The 16628-nt window shown below is 45.2% G+C and overlaps 1 protein-coding gene across 6 annotated transcripts in view; it reads left to right on the top strand.

Annotated features, from left to right (window-relative positions):
- The window catches only part of Tom1l2 (target of myb1 like 2 membrane trafficking protein), a 121981-nt gene that overhangs the window by 45481 nt on the left and 59872 nt on the right, over positions 1 to 16628 (top strand). Inside the window, exon 1 of one of the 6 annotated variants that reach the window (XM_008767835.4) lies at positions 9091 to 9134. The exons of the other annotated variants lie outside the window; for them this stretch is intronic. The gene's annotated coding sequence lies outside the window, so the exon portion shown is untranslated. Of the gene's footprint in view, positions 1 to 9090; positions 9135 to 16628 lie in introns of those variants that run through there. 6 annotated transcript variants of the gene reach the window in all.

Raw genomic sequence — 16628 nt, 5'->3', positions numbered from 1 at the left:
ATCATGGATAAATAAATGAACAGCACAGTTCATTTAGATTCAGGTATAGCTATATGCATTTGAGGCCAGCCTGGTCTATATAGTGAGTTCCAGGTCAGCCAAGGCTACATAGTGACACTCTGTCTTGAAAACAAAACAAAATAGAATAACTGTTACTCCAGGCTTATGGTCATCTTTATTTTCATTGGTAGTAAATGATTATTTAAAAACAACGCAGGTCCCTTTTTTGGCAGTAAGATACATCCATATGCCATCACAGAGAGAGGCAAGAAATGTGGTACCAGGACAGCGAGGCAGCAACACTTGCCTCAGAACATTTTCCTGGCACATTGAGGCTCTCCTTGCAAGAGAAGCACGGAGAAGGGTATGTTGTCTCGGACAAGAGATAGAATCAATTGGTCCAGGCCCCCACGAGCCTTTCTTTGAGTATTGTCGGAAGGGTATGGTGGGTATATGTTGACGGGGGGTGCTCCTGTGCTTCTCTTCCCCCTGCCACGTTTGAAGTTGTGTTACTATATATGCCTGGATTCTCTTTTGATCACTCTTGTAAGTCCTTGATTTGGTGGTTCCCTAGCACCACCTCAACCAATTTGGGGTGGGAGTTATTCGGAAAATGAGCTAAATAAAGCTTGTGTATTCGCAGGTCTGGTGCACCGAGGGTAGCTTAGCAGAATGACTGACTGATGGGTAGCATGTAACATCCTTGTCTGTTAGGGCCTTGAGAAGAGCAGCATGGGCTCAGATCAGAGCCTCCAGGTGAGACCGGCCCTCCTGCCTGCTGACTTACAGGAGTGGAGTCTGGGCAGCTGTCTGTGCTGAGGGTCTTCACAGATGCACACGACTGAGCTTTCCTCAGATGATGTGCAGAGAGATGCTGCACATCAAGGTAAAAACTTTACCTTGTGCCTGGCCGCTGTCTTGCTGTTTGTGGGTATCCATATTGTTTTTAACATTCGTGTTAGTGGCCACAGTTTGGATTGGGTGTTGAGAACCTGTTGAGAAAATGTGTAGAAGTGTGTGAGAGAGCTTTTCTGGAAAATTCTACCAGATTCTCTTTAAGAAGAGTTAAACAAATTGTGGGTCTGCATACCGAGCCCTGTCCTTGGGATCTGAGGACCTCTGGCCCAGCCAGAGTGGAGAAAGAGTTGCAGCTCTCTGAGGGGAAGCCAGAGTAAGAAAGGCTGCTGAGCATCCTCCATGGCTGCCCCTGTCCTGGAGTTGATGGCAGTCAGGTGTTGTCGGGATACAGCAGTGTCGAGAGGCAAAGGTTGGGACCACAGAGCAGGAAGTGGCTTGGTTGGGCCAGACTGAGATCCAGAGGAGAGCTTCAGGAAAGAATTCTCTTCCTTGGAGGGTGAGATCTCAATAAGAAGGCACTCTCAGACAACGTTTGATGACATAACTCATGCACCCTAGTCCTTGTGGATAGGGCCTTATAAACATTTGGGGTGGGGTGGGGTTCTAAAGGCAGATACTTTCTATTGGCTTGGTCTGAGATGTTAGGGATGCCCCATCTGCATGTGAAAGGACTTCAGGTGTTGTCCCTATGTGACTGATTGTTACAGTCCTCTCTGTGCAGTGTCATTATCACATGTTCCAGGACTGGAACCTGGTGGGGAGTAGATTTAAATGCCTACCAGTTCTCAATTATGAGAATTGCCAGGGTTTCTGAATCTGCTTGACCTTACCAGGCTTTCTGTCTGGTGGCACAGTCCACTGCCCCACACACTACTGCTCTGAACAGTGACTATCAGAATTTATTTCTGGCATTCTAAAATATCTATCAGCCCTTTCCCCAAGCCTGTTGCTCAAAGCTCCTGTAAGCAAAAGGGATTTGGATAGCTAAGAACTAGGCTATAAACCACTGGAAAGCCCTGGATTGTCCCTACTGTTGCCCACAGAAGCCCCTAAAGCTCCAATGCCATCTGCGCCCTCCCTGCACAGAGCTAAGAGGAGCTGTGGTCCTGGCTGCCCTTTGGCCCTTACTTTTCACCGGTGTCAGCTGAGGAAAGTCCTGTTCTCCAGTTGTCCTTGGGGAGCAAGTATTAGGAGTCATAGCAGTGAGACTCATTTGCTTGCAAAACGAGATTTTTCTCCATTGGCCCAGCTATTCTGGACGGGAAGTCTGCCCGGCTTTTTGTTGTCTTAGTGGCTTCCCAAGCCCACAAGTGCCGGCAGCACTTTGTGAATCAGAACTGGAAGCATTGTTCACTGATTGCCACCAAGGAATGCTTTTCCTGAATGGTTCCTGTGGGTCTGAGTACCTCTGAAGGAAAAATTCCCTGAGACATTTCAGACAGTAGCTATTTATGTTCTACTCTTTTGGTCAGACATCACTGAATACCTGCTGTGTGCAGGTAGAATTCACTGTCTATCAGGGAAGGCAGGTCTATGGGAAGACATTATTTAAGCCGTAGAGAGTAAGCAAGCCCATCATAGGGATCCCAGAGGGGCACAATTAATTCAGCAAGTGCACATGCGGGGGTGGCCTCCCTCACTAATAGGAGGCCACTGAGCTGAGTGTTAAAGGGAGGATGTGGCTTCTGCAGTCTCTTGTGAGCCTTTCCATTATGGAAGCATGCATTTTTACCTTGTTATTAGTATGCACATAATATTTCCTGCTGCTGCCTTTCTGCTTAGCATTCCACTGCTGATTTCCACTTAGCAACTAGGCCAAAGTATTTATCATTTTAAAAAGCTACATAGCATTTTTGCCTTGTTGATGTACCCTCATTGCATAGCCATCCTCTCATTTGTTGGGAAAAGCAGAGTTTTTCCTCAATGATGCATGGCTCTTCCTCTCTCTGCTTTCTTCCTCTCTTCCTTAGGATTCTATGTCGGGGCTTCCAAACACACAAAAGGGAAATGATGTTTATAACAATTCCACGTATTAATCATTGAGCCTCAATAATAATTAGTTTATGATTATTATCACACAAAAAATAAATTAGTCCTGACTCTTCATTTTCTGTGGTATTAAAAATGGAACCAGGGTCCTCATCCCCACTAAGCTGTATCTCCAGTCTATTATAATAGATTCCTAAGTGGGAATACCTGGTCATCCAAATGAAAGGTGACGGTTTCCCAGTGTTTCTTTGGTCACTCTTATGAGGCCAAATTGCTTTTTGTTCCAGCGTATTCTCCAGGGAAGTTTTGCATGACTTGTCAGTTAGTGGTTGGGAATGTTTTTATCAAGAAAGGATCTGTCTGCCTGTAGGGCCTAGCCTCCAAAGGAGTAGAAGGGAGGAAGAGGAAGGGGAGGAGGAGGAGGAACAGGAAAAAGAGGAGGAGGAAGAGGTGGGAGGGGTACAGCTCTTTACTCTCATGGGAAACTTGGCTGTACCACCCTTCTCACGTTTGAGCTTGAACTGACAGTGTGTGTGGGGTAACACAGTGTCAGGCTCTCCCCTTGAGCTCACCCCCATTAAAGCAAGCAGCGTCATGCTGTCATTTCTGGCACTGAGGAAAGCTACATGACATTAGATTTCTTTTTCTACAGTAAAAACTCCAAAAAGCTAGGAAAATGCCTACTCCCTACTGTATTTGGTCATTCTGTTTGCATGTTTCCCTTGGCAAGCTTTGTTCTGTATTGTTCAAGGTGACCCAGTTAGAACTACTGTTTAAAGTCATGCTGGCCTCAGTAAGTTTCACAACCTGTGTGGGATTAAGTCTACTAGCTCTGCATATTGTACAAGGAAGTGCATGGAGTCTCTTAATGTTTTAAGGTGGTCACATTATCATCTCTCCTATTCTATGTTGATATTTCTGATTTTTTCTTTTTAGTGACGATGGATAGGAACAGCTTCCTAAATGATTCACAACCCTGTTGTATTTGCCATCTCAGACTGACTCTCAGTTTGGGCCTCTTGGATTAACTAGTAATTAGCCAGGGTCCTAGGTGGCCTCCTCTGGGACTAGTAGTGTTAGCAGGGAGGCTGGTCAGGATGCTGTGCCTTTGAGAGACTAGGGTTGCAGCTCTCCTTAGAGAAGAGTCAATGCATTCAGTAAAACTGCTTGTGCTCGGGCTGGGGATTTAGCTCAGTGGTAGAGCGCTTACCTAGGAAGCGCAAGGCCCTGGGTTCGGTCCCCAGCTCCGAAAAAAAGAAACAAACAAACAAAAAAAAACAACAAAAAAAAAACTGCTTGTGCTCAGTTCAGCCTAGAGCCTGTCTGTGCCTTGCTGTTTTTTCTTTGTTCTTCTTCTTTTTTCTTCAAGGAATTTATATTCTTTCAATGCATAAAAATCAATAAAATAGTTCAACTTTTAGGACTATCACAAATGTAAGAAGGTACTGCTACCACCATTCTAAATAATTGGTATAAATTAGGTTTTTGCTCCTTCATCTGCCTTGCTATTTCTGATAGTAAAATTAAATGAGTATTTTTCACATGAAGCCCTAGGTCACTACCAAATATGTACCCCTCATCCCCCAATAGTACTAGACAGACATTTTCCATATATGTCCTTTTAAAAATTGGTTTAGACTGTGTTTCTTTACATTATTACATAATATTTCTCTCTTACAATGTCTGTGTAGTATCCAACTGAGGCCCCATACATAATTTACAGAACCATCAGTTTTCTGTTGGAGAAGTTTTTTTTTTTTTTTTTTTTTGGTTCTTTTTTTCGGAGCTGGGGACCGAACCCAGGGCCTTGCACTTCCTAGGTAAGCGCTCTACCACTGAGCTAAATCCCCAGCCCCGTTGGAGAATTTTTTAAAAATATATTTATTATTTTATGTGGTTTTGTGTATGCTTGAGTATGTGAACTACATGAGTGCAGTGCCCACAGAGGCCAGAAGAGGGAGTTGGAGTCCCTGGACCTGGAGCTGCACATGGTTGTGAATCACCCAATATGGGTGCTGGGAACCAGACCAAGGTCGTCTGAGGAATTTTGAGAATTTTAAATAATACTTTAAATATGTTCCTAGTAGTTTTTGTTCTTTTCAATAGCTTTATATTAAAATATAATTCTTATTCACTTGCTTACAGTCTGCAATTGAGTGAGTTTCTGTTACCCCTGAGCTGTGCAGTCATTATCGTGGCCAGTGAGGACATCTCCGTCATTCCTCAGCCCTTGGCACCCACTCCCAGCTCTTCCCAGCCCAGAGTCCTAGGCAACTGTTGACTGCTCTCTACCTGTGATTACAAAATCAAACTGAAGCTGTGTGTAGTGACACATGCCTTTAATCCTAGCACCCACGGGGATAAAAGTGCTTGTGGGGGCCAGAAGAGGAACTGAAGCTAACGGCCCTTGGAACTAGGGCTGTAAGTGGTGGTGAACCCTCTGCTGTGGGTACTGGGAACCGAATCTGAGTCCTCTACCAGAGCAAAAGTGATCTTAACTTCTGAACCCCATTTTAGCCATTTTTGTGACATTAAGGAAATGTATATTCTTGAGCAACTACTACCACCATATGGCTTTATAATTCCTTCATCTTTCTGAATTTACTGTCTCTTCCATCTACTCCAGGGTCCTGGTAACAAGCATTTCCTGTGCCTCTGTGTCCGACAACCCTTTCTACTCCTCATAATTGCATTCACACAATATTTGTCTCTTTGTGACTGGTTCATTTCACTTAGCACAGTTTTCTCAAGGTTCTGCATGTTGTAGCACAAATCAGAATGCTATTCCTTTTGGGGGCAGAGTCTCACTATGCAGCCCAGGATGGTCTGAAGCTCTTAATCTTCCCATGCTGACCTCTGAGGGCCAGGATTGCAGGTGTGCACCGTCATACCTGGCTTCCATGCCTTTTTAGTGCTGAATGAGGTTCTTCTGCATGGATGTACCATAGTTGTCTCTGTTCTGCCTGTGCTGTGACCCAAAGCAAGATGGGGGAAAGAAGGAGTTTATTTAGAATGTGTACTTCCCACATCAGTGCTCATAATCAAAGGATGTCAGGGCAGGAATTCAAGCAGGGCAGGAACCTAGAAGCAGGAGCTGATGTACAAGTCATGGAGGGGTGCTGTTTACTGGCTTGCTTCCCATGGCTTCCTCACCCTGTTTTCTTAAGGAACCCAGGATCACCTGCCTAGGGATGGCCCCACCCACAAGGGGCTGGGCCCTCCCCCGTCAATCACTAATTAAGAACATGCTCTACAGCAGTATCATATGGAAGCTTCTCTCACGTGGGTTTTCGTCTCTCAGATGATTCTAGCCTGTGTTAAGATGACATAAAATGGGGTTGGGGATTTAGCTCAGTGGTAGAGCGCTTGCCTAGGAAGCGCAAGGTCCTGGGTTCGGTCCCCAGCTCCGGAAAAAAAAATGACATAAAATTAGCCACCCTGAACACTGATGAGCGAGTTTATGTATAGACAATGCCTTCATTTCCCTTGGGTGCACTATTACAAATAGGACTGCAGAATTGCGCATTGCTTTTTCTTTGGTGTATTTGTTTCCACTTTGAGTCTTAAAGAGATTATTAGGTCAAAGAATAAGAGCCTTTTATGACCTCAGAAATATTTTTATGTATTAATTTTTAAAAAAAACTCCCCTCCTTTTCTGGGATATCCCTTGATACGTGTTGCCAGATTATTTTTCCAGAGTTATGAAATGCATGTTACCTTGACAAAACATGACATGATTCACTATGGCCTTCCCAGAAGTGGGCAGTATTCTATTCAAGGTACATGTTTAATTTCACTGTTTTGACTCGGATGTCTTTTATTATTGACATCTTGCCCTGTAGATGAGGCCTGTGAATGAACAGCATTTGGGCTACTGTCTGAGTCTCACCCGAGTGGGTGCTTCTGATGACGCCACAGGTGCCTTTGAGTACTGCAGATGCTGTGGTAGCAGCAAGAGCTTTTCTGCACCCAGATCTGAAGAACAGCCCTTTGTAGGAGTTAGTTAAAGCACTTTGCCACATGTGAGCACACCAGGCATGAGTCCCAGTAACTTCTGGAAGGCTTCTCCTGGCTCAGAATTTCATAATGGGTCTTTGAAGCAGAAAGTAAATCTTCCTTTTCAGTTTCGTTCATGGTGATGCTTGTGGTCCCTGGCTCCCTTGTAGAGTTGTTGGTCCCTGGCCAGCAGAGCACAGTTAAGGCTTCTTTGCCTGCTCCCTAGGTGGGAGTCTGGGCAGCTACTGTGCTTTTCCACTGGAGGCTGTACTGAAAGCCGTGGACATCAAGGCCTTTTTCTCTTGAGTTCATCTTTCCTCAAATCCAGTCCCTAAATACACATAACGTGTGGTTCATAGGAGCTCAGTCGCCAGGCACTCATGTAAGACTCTCAGTGCCTTGACTTTGATTCCCCCCCATCAGCTTGTATTCATAGCATCTCTAATAGCCCAAAAGGTTATATGTTTACATAGGGTGGAGTGTTTGGGGTAAAGACTCAATGGTAGTGTGCTTGACTGGCTTGTGTGAATCCCCAGCGCTCTCTCTCTCTCTCTCTCTCTCTCTCTCTCTCTCTCTCTCTCTCTCCACATGTGGTTCACCCTGTTTATTAATATTATTTATTATTATTTTTTTGCCCTACCATATTCCTTGTTTCATGTTTGTATCACCAGTTCCCTTAGTGTACTCTGAGGAGGTTTTTCTGTCATGCCCACCTTTCAACGATTAAACTGAGTTAGTGAGTGTATGAAATGTTCCCTGCTGCTTCCATGTCTATCAGATTAGAAACCAAGTTTCCACCAGGGTGCTGCCCTGGTGCTTACTTCATTAAGCAGTTATGATGACCTGTCCTTGCTTCTGTACCTGCTCTGAAAGAACAAAAGTATTGTCAGGAGGCATTTGTACCCCAGCCCCTTTGACTATCAGGAATGTCAAGCTGGAGAAAGGAAAGGCCTCCTTTGACAGTTAGGAGAAGAACTTGGCACTCAGGCAGAGATTTCACACAGCTCTGATAACTTGTCAGACCACTCTGCAGAAAATAAACCTTGGGCAAGCTCACACCTTGGTAGCTTGGTAAGGACTGCTTAGCTAGGCATACCTTCTGCTCTCTATTTGACCCTAACTCATGTTAGGACTGTGCAGATGGGCTTGAGGGGCAGCACTGGACTCCTCATGGTTCCTCTTGCAAATGTGGCCACGTGGAATAAATCTCCTCTCTCTGTTTTTCCCTAGTATTTACCTCTGCAGTTGGCCTATTGAGGGTCCCTAGATGAGCCTTGCTTGATAGAGCTACTGAGGCCCAGCTCTGACCCTAACTCCAGTAACAACACTTCCTGCTCACAGTCTGTATTTTAGTACAGCCCCCAAGCTGTTCCCAGAGTGATTTGTCACAGGCACTCCTATTTGAAAAGCCCCAGATTGCAGAAAGTGAGAGGACTCTTACAAGTTGGCCTTCACTTTTCTGCTAACAGCTCTGCCCCTCCCACTGCCCCCACTCCTCCCTCCCCCTCATCCTCCGAGTTCCTGCTCTTCTGTTTGTACCTCCTCTCCCTCTATCATCATCGCTAATCACTTCATCTTTTGGACTGTCAGGCTAAATGTATGTCCCATGCTAACATTTGTCCCTGGTGTCCTAGCTCTCGCTTGTAGGTCTGTGATCTGGCTAAACTCCCTGAGGCAAAGGCTCTGTCTTGTCTCGATACTCCTGTCACAGCCTAACATATGACCCACAGTGGGATGTCCCCCATTCCCATGTGTCTACTAGGCTTCATCCAGAGCTCTACCTGAGCACTGGGTCCCAGAAGACTTATTTTCTCAGTCAACAGGAGAGAGCAGCCTGTTTGGCTAGGACAAGTCATCAGCCTTCTGGCCTGCTGGCTTCTTCAGGGGTCCTTTCTGGTGGCAGCTGGTGGCGGTGATGATGGCCTCAGTATGTTTGCATCCCAGCCTTCCCTAGCTCCTTTCTGTACCCATTTACTCCACAAATGCGTATTCCATTGAGTACAAAGAAAGGAATACATCAGACTGGTGACTCCGCACCCGGAGAACAGACCCCACATGCATTTTAAATCTGTGGATTCCCCTTAAGGGAATTCCAGTTAAAAAAGAACTTGGGTCAGCAGCCTTGGGCCTGTGTGGCTAACAAGCTCCTATTTTCTCTGTTGTTGGGCTGGCCTGAAGGGCTTCTTTGTTTGGGGTAGGGGTGGATGTGATGCCCTAATGAGGCCCTGTGGAATCCTGGCTCACACACAGCAGCCTGCAGGGTGGAACTCTCCAGGCAGGAAAGCAAGTTGGTGAGTTTGTGGGTTTGTCAGATTTTAAAGAACACAGAACAGTGTTAAAGGGGTGAGAACTAACTGGAGTATTGTGTTCTGAGTTGGACTGAAGAAAAAATACAGAGCAAAGGCTGTGAGTAGTGTCTGGAGTTTAGCTAATAGTACTACACTGTGCTCCATGTTTAAGTTTTGACAGATGCACACTGGTTATATAACATGCTAACGTGGGAGGAAACTGAGATGGGGACTCAGGACTGTTGGTACAGCTTCTCAGTAAATCTAAAATTGCCTCAAAACAGAAAGGTTCTTAATAAAGAAGGAAGTTAGGACAAGGTCAGTCTGCACGCCCTTCTGCCGGTCTCACCATGGTCTTGGAACCCTCACGGCAGTCAGGAAGGCTGCTATAGGCGGTCTGCTTCTGTGCTCCAGGCAGTCTGCTCCTTTGTCCCTGCTGTTCTTTGTTTGAGAACAGGTTAGGTTACAAGACCAGGTCCAGCCGGAGGATGGGGGTCATGTGGTTACCGGAAGCTCTGACCTCCTGCCCTGCATCAAGGGACTGGTGACTTCTTAGGCTTTCTTCAATTGTTAGAAACTGCACACCTGACTGGAAAGGAGGGGAAGGGCGAAGGACCTGATGTGTGTGGGAAGCTGATAGGAGCTGAGGTGCACACAGTGGTCAGACCGTTGTTCAGCCTGGTCAGGCTCCAGGTTCCATCCCTGTGGCCCAGGTTGTGTGCTTGCTAAGCAGCAAATGTCATCCTCTGTTCTATTTTTCTATTTGAAGGGATGAGTGTGAGTCCCTTGAAGATTTAGATCAGTAGCTTTGAGGGCTAAGGGGCTACAGGGGAGAGCAACAGAACTGCACTACCTCGCCTGCCTCCTGCCCCCTTCCAAGAGCCATGATGAAGTACACCTCTTCACTAGCCGGTTCTAAATCCCCTAAGGGTTTAAACATTTAGATTCATTAAAAAATGTGCTGTTGTTGCTCCCTCACCCTAAAGCTGAAACAAGCCAAGTTTTGAAGCTTCTTCCTGCTAAGGAAGTTCTTTATGTCGTCCATCATGAACCTTCAGGCTCAGAAACCCAGATATATGAAAGGCATTTGGGAGCTCCTGGGTGCTTGAATCTGGTGAACTGTTTTCCTGTAGGTGGCAGTGGTGATACATGAGTGCTCAAAGAGGTCTGGAGGGACCTGTGCTGGCAGAGAGAGCCTTCAGATAACAAGTAACTCCTAGTATGGCTGTGGAGGAGTAGTTCTTCGGGAGGGGAGGCTCCAGCAGGTGTTTTCTCAATAGTATTTAGTTTCCCTTCAACTATGTGAAAGAAAGCTGTTGTTACTGTATCTTACAAATGTAGGAAAGGCCTGGTACCCTGGGGTACCCCAGTTACCCGAAGGACCAAGACAGCAGAAATCTGTGATGTACAAATGAAGTGCATTTTATATGCCCTGAAGTCTACCTACCACCTGCCAACCTGGGGCCTACCACTTGGGGCCTCTGCAGAACTTGCAATCAACACTTCACTTTCAAGGGCCCTGGCAATACAAGGCCAGCTTCTTTTTTATGCAGCAGAGGGGATAGGATGAGAATGTGAAACAGGCTCTCTGTGTAGCCCAAGCTGATCTTGAACTTGTAATCCTCCTGCCTCAGCCTTCCAGTGCAAGGATTATAGGTATGCGCCACCCTGTCCAGCAAGGTCAGCCACTTAAAGACACTCAACTTCAAGTCTAGGTAGGGGGCAAAAATGTACTTTTGGCTCATGAGCTGCTAAAAATGGTAAAACTCCTCAGAACACAGAATTGCCTAGAACACTCCATGGCTGTCCCTTGAGGTTCTGTGGCCCATGAGAAGGCATCCAGTGGGGTTGGGGATTTAGCTCAGTGGTAGAGCGCTTGCCTAGCAAGTGCAAGGCCCTGGGTTCGGTCCCCAGCTCCAGGAAAAAAAAAAAAAAAAAAAAGGAGAAGGCATCCAGTGAGGTATGGCTCTATCGTGGCAGGGCTGGAGCAAGGCCCTAGGTCAGAGGGGAGCCCTGATCCTCATGTAGCTGCGCTTCCCGCTCTAGCAGAGACTCTGCTATTCTGTGGACTGGAGCTGCGCTGAGCCTTCTGAGTGCTTGTGCTCATGGTGCAGTTGTACGTTGTTAGGACTGTGTAGGCAAAGGGGCATTCTTACTACTTCTAGTCAACAGAGAACTGGAAATGATAACCAGCCCAGTCAAGGAAGAGAAGGAAACAAGACATCCAATAGGAAAGAGAGTGGTAAATGCTAGGTTCATAAATGTTGAAGGACCAGAAACCCTGCCATGGCAGCCATCAAAGCACAAAAGACAAATCTGTTCTTCTCAAAGGGTCTTTTTGTGAGCACAGCGTTAATGGGTTTCCAAGGGGCCCATCCTTCAGAGTGGCCCATAGCATCCATGGGAGATGGGGCCTTGCCTGTCCTCTCTGTCATAAAGCCCAGGGGTGACAGAGACAGGAGGTTACTGTGGTAGTTGACAGTTGGAGAAAGATGAATTGTGAAGAGCTGCAGCCCAGCCTTCAAATTCTTTTCTTGGTGGAGAATGGAATTTTTCCAGCAGTGGGGGTTCTACACGTGGGGTTTTTTTTTTTTTTTGGTTCTTTTTTTTGGAGCTGGGGACCGAACCCAGGGCCTTGTGCTTCCTAGGCAAGCACTCAACCACTGAGCTAAATCCCCAGCCCCTACACGTGGGTTTTTAACCAAGGAGTGCTTGATTGGTCATTTGAAAATACCTCAGCAGAGAAGGTTCATAGCTAGTAAATTGGATTTATATTCTATCGCATATTTTTAAAATTTATTTTATTACATGTATTTATTTGTGGGGTAGGGCAGAGGATAACTTGTAGGAGTCTGTTCTTTCTTAACATGTGGGGCCTGTGGATCAAATTAGGTCTTCAAGTTTGGTACCAAGCACCTTTACTCAATGAGTCATCGTGTCAGCCCTCTGTTACACATACTTAAGAAAAGTACAGTGCTAAATATTTTCCCTCCCTCCAATAGCAGCTTCAATATTCTTGGGGGCTATTTCTTTTTTTCTTTTTCTTTTTCTTTTTTTCGGAGCTGGGGACTGAACCTAGGGCCTTGCGTTTGCTAGGCAAGCACTCTACCACTGAGCTAAATCCCCAACCCCTTGGGGGCTATTTCTTATAAATAGAGTTTTTGATATATGATTTATTTGAACATTAGTGTTTTTGTCAATAAAGAATAAGACAAGTGTGTGTGTGTGTGTGTGTGTGTGTGTGTGTGTGTGTGTGTGTGTGTGTACATGGGCATGCAGATGTCACACTGTGCATATAGAGCTCAGGAGACCCTCTTGCCATCTTGTTGAGTCCTAGTTTCTCTTGTCTCTGTCATGATGAATACCCAAGACTAGCTCTGAAGCTCTACCTCCTGTCCCGCTGCAGGAATGCTAGCCCTGCAGTGCTGCCTTGTGGAGGGCTTGGGGGTTGTATACTGTGAACTACAGAATATTGCTGCAAGAAACCAGGTACGGTTGTTTGTACAAATATTCAAGAGGCTAAGAGAGGATGCTGGAGTTGAAGGTTGTGCACTTTATAAGCAGTGATTTTCATTCCCTTTTTTTGTTTTTCTATTTTTTTTCTTTTTTTCGGAGCTGGGGACTGAACCCACTTGTTTTTCTATTTAAAGGAGTGAGTGTGCATCTCACTTACTTGTGGACAAGTAGCTCTGTGGACAAGAGGCTACTATGGGGACAACAGCAGCACTGCACCTCCCCACCTCCTGCCCACTTCGGGGGGCAGGAAGTACAATTCTTTTTCCTAGCTGGTTCTAAACACTTTAGGAGTTTAAATATTTAGATTCATAAGAAAAACTGTGTCATTGCTGTTCCTTTACCTTAAAGATGAACCAAGCCAAGTTCAGGGGCTTCTTCCTCCTAAGGGAGCTCTTTGTGGCATTGCCTGGATATGCCTGGGCAGCACATCAAGACTGTCTTAGAATCCCAAACAAACAAACCAGCAATGTATACATAAACATAGACACACACTGCTGAAAGAAATTAAAGACAAGTGAATGGACAGACAATTTTTATTAAATGGAAGGGAAGTTATTAAGATATTAATGCTTGGGCTGGAGAGATGGCTCAGCGGCTAAGAGCACTGACTGCTCTTTCAGAGGTCCTGGGTTCAATTCCCAGCAACCACATGGTGGCTCACAACCATCTGTAACAGATTCTGGTGTATCTCAAGACAGCTACAATGTACTCATATACATTAAATAAATAAAATATTAAAAAAAAGATATTAATGCTTGGGGGGCGGGATCTAAAGAGATTGCTCAGTGGTTAAGGGCACTGGCTGCTCTCCCAGAGGACCTAGGTTCAATTCCCAGCAACTACATGGCAGACAGCTCACAACTGTCTATAAATCCAGTTCCAGAGTATCTGACATTCTGGCACAGACATACATGTAGGCAAAATACCAATGCCATAAAAATTAAAAATTTTTTTATTAGATATATTTCTTTACTTACAATTCAAATGTTATTCTCCTTCCTGGTTTCCTGTCCATAAGCCTCCATCTCCTCCCCTCCCGCTCCCGCCTATGGATATTCCCCCTATACATCCCCATTGCTGCCCCCCATACTCTCCTGCACTGGGGGTCCAACCTTGGCAGGACCAAGGGCTTCCCCTTCCCCTGGTGCCCCAACAAGGCTATTCTCTGCTACATATGCAGTTGGAGCCCTAGGTCAGTCCATGTATAATCTTTGAGTAGTGGTTTAGTCCCTTGGAAGCTCTGGTTGGTTGGCATTGTTGTTTTTATGGGGTTGCAAGCTCCTTCAGCTCTTTCAAAAAATTAAATTTAAAAAATATATTAATGCTTCCCAAAATGATCTATAGATGTAGGGAAAGCTATCAGAATGACACTCACAGTTTTTTTTAAAGTTAAAAAACAAAAAACCTGATGTAGAATTCTCATGAACTCTGAGGGAACTTGCAAATAGCCATCACATGCAGGAAAAGAACAAAGTTGGAAAATACTTACTTCCTGGTTTCTAGGAAACCAGATAATCAAAACAGCATAGTTCTGACCTAAAGGTGACATATATGTCAATAGCAGAGTAAAGCAGGGAGCCCGGGAACAAGTCTCTTATATATGCTCAATATGTTTTCAACAAGGTGCCAAAATCCGTTAGTGGAGGAAGAGTCGTGGTTTTTACTAGTGGTGTTGGGAAAATAAATACACACCCATAATAATAAAGTTGGGCCTTTATCTTATACACAGAAATTAACTCCAGATTGATCAAATTCCTAAGCAAAAATGCCTAAACTGTAAGTCTTAGAAGAAAACAGGAGAAAAATCATATTGATTTAACAATTTCTTGGGTGTGACACCAAAAAATAAAAACAACAAAAGAAAAAAATAAACGTGACTTTATGGAAATGAAAGCTTGTTTGGTTGAGTGTGGTGGCGTGCCGTTATATAATCCTAGCACTCAAATAGGAATTGGGGGGTCCTGAGTTCTAGGCCAACCTGTGTTGTACAGTGAGCTCTTCTCTCAAAAGATAAAGACAACCCCTTTTATGTGTTAAAGAATATTTTTGAGAGAATGAAGAGCCAACCTACAAAATTTGAGGAAATATTTGCAAGGAATATATCAGCTAATGAATTAATATTTAGAATATGTAAAGAGACTCCAAAACTGAACCACAGAAAAAACCCAAACTGCCCAATTTAAAAAATGGGCAAAGAATGTTAGAAGAGAGGTCTCAAAAGAAGACGCACAGATGTCTGGTGACTGTGTTTACATGAACACATGCTCAGCCACAGTCACCAGGGAAACGAAAATCTAAACACAAGCTTCTCCTTCACATTCACTAGGCCAGGATTACACAATTGATCTCAGTTCTGCTTCAAAGGCCTGGATATTTACTCTCTGTTGTCCCATCTGGTAACAAAACCCAAGTTTGGATGTGGAGGTTTTCATCTAAGACAGATTCTGAAGCTGCCCCATTACACCTTAGTTTATAAGAGAGGGTCCATCGACCACCTTTTACGTAAAAGTTTCCTATAATCCATACATCGACACAAACTGGAATCATCTGAGGGGAAGGAACCCAAAGGATCAGACATCTTCTTGACTAGGATTGATGGGGGCCTGCCAGTTCACTGTGAATGGTTCCACCCCCTGGACAGGCAGCCTATCTATAAGAAAGCAGACTGAGCAAGCCATGGGCAGCAAGCTTATAACCAGTGTTCTTTCGTGGTTTCTGCATTCCTTCCTTCCCCCAGATTTCTGCCTTGGGTTCCTGCCCTGACTTCTCTCTGTGATAGAGTGTGGCCTGGAAGATGTCAGCTGAAATAAACCTTTTCCTCCCCAAGGTGCTTTGGACACTGTGTTTTGTCACAATAGCAACCTAACGAAGACATATACTAGTACTCAAATGATAGACAAATGGCTTCTGTTTAAGTGAGACATGTTCTTACTTCTTACATAGTGACACTTGTTTTTTTACCTAGCATTAGCATTCGCACATCGAAATCAAAGCTGTGCTGACAAGCAGTAGAAGCACATTTCAAGGATATGCAGTTCGTTCCCGAAACATTTGCACAGCTGCATTCTTTGGGCTACCAAGAGCAATTGTTTTAGTTATTAATTACTTTTTTTCCAAAGAGAATCTCTCCATCTTTTCACCCTCTTTTTACATCATGCGTGGTATTGATAGACCCTTGTGAATGACAAAGCAGTCATTTACAAATAGTGGGACTCTGCCCTTCTGATGAGTGCAGAACCACATAGGAGCTTGAGGTAATCTTAATCAGGGTCCATAGAAGGCACAAGTGTGGCCGGCATAGAGGCGGGCAGTGTTGGATCCTTGTATGTAAGATGAGGAGTGGATGAAAAAGAACTTTAGCATCAGTAAGATTAAGAGCCACATGGCTGTGGTGCCCTGTCTGCCCTGCTCTACCCATGTCATGGATGTGAGAAAGACAGTTCAAGGCCAGATACCAGCAGCTTTGGGGCTATCAGGGAATTCAGAGCATTGTGAAGGTAGCTGGTGAGTAGCCAGCTGATAAAGACAGAGATGGCACCAGAAAGAACGGTACAAGGCCCCCGTCATTGAGCTAGGAGAGAAGATAGTGAGGCCTGAAGCTCTGAAGAGGTAGAGGCCTCAGTCCCCGTGCAAGTCTGGGCCAGCAGAGTAGTCTGCAGCCAAGGGCTCCTCAGAGACATGTAAGATCAGTTCACAAAGTCTCACCATGAAATAATCTGACTGTCCAGTCTCTGCTCTTCCTGCCACACTGGCTGACTCTGAACACCCCTTCCTTGAAGGTGTCCTTTCCCAGAAGAGGTGTCTCAGTACCTCACTCCGTCACACACAGAAGAGACTCATCTGTGGCTTTGCTCCAGCAGCTGTCTCAGCAGGAGGCTCATCTTGAAGCAAGGGGGCCTGACTGTGAGCACGTTCTGACCTTTCAAGGCAGACCAGGCAGGCGAGAGGCCACCTCGGCAGGGCGTTTCAGTGCTTCACAGA

This window comes from Rattus norvegicus, chromosome 10, assembly GCF_036323735.1.
Source record: "Rattus norvegicus strain BN/NHsdMcwi chromosome 10, GRCr8, whole genome shotgun sequence".
Classification (NCBI taxonomy): Eukaryota; Metazoa; Chordata; class Mammalia; order Rodentia; family Muridae; genus Rattus; species Rattus norvegicus.
The sequence above is the reverse complement of the archived record's forward strand: the minus strand, read 5'-3'. Positions and strand labels throughout refer to the sequence as shown.